Below are 718 nucleotides of genomic sequence, written 5' to 3'. Positions count from 1 at the left end.
TTCATAAAAACTGATTAGATTGGTTTGACAGGAGCGATTTCTCATAAACCCATGCTGATATGGAGTTAAACAGTTATTCTCATTGAGATAATCCAGAATAACATCCCTCAGAAACCCTTCAAATATTTTACCAACAATAGAGGTTAGACTTACTGGCCTATAATTTCCAGGTTCACTTTTAGAGCCCTTTTTGAATATTGGCACCACATTTGCTATGCGCCAGTCCTGCGGAACAGACCCTGTCGCTATAGAGTCACTAAAAATAAGAAATAATGGTTTATCTATTACATTACTTAGTTCTCTTAGTACTCGTGGGTGTATGCCATCCGGACCTGGAGATTTATCTATTTTAATCTTATTTAGCCGGTTTCGCACCTCTTCTTGGGTTAGATTGGTGACTCTTAATATAGGGTTTTCATTGTTTCTTGGGATTTCACCTAGCATTTCATTTTCCACCGTGAATACCGTGGAGAAGAAGGTGTTTAATATGTTAGCTTTTTCCTCGTCATCTACAACCATTCTTTCCTCACTATTTTTTAAGGGGCCTACATTTTCAGTTTTTATTCTTTTACTATTGATATAGTTGAAGAACAGTTTGGGATTAGTTTTACTCTCCTTAGCAATGTGCTTCTCTGTTTCCTTTTTGGCAGCTTTAATTAGTTTTTTAGATAAAGTATTTTTCTCCCTATAGTTTTTTAGAGCTTCAATGGTGCCATCC

Source organism: Ranitomeya imitator, chromosome 5 (genome assembly GCF_032444005.1).
Source record: "Ranitomeya imitator isolate aRanImi1 chromosome 5, aRanImi1.pri, whole genome shotgun sequence".
NCBI lineage: Eukaryota > Metazoa > Chordata > Amphibia > Anura > Dendrobatidae > Ranitomeya > Ranitomeya imitator.
Note: the sequence above shows the minus strand (reverse complement) of the source record.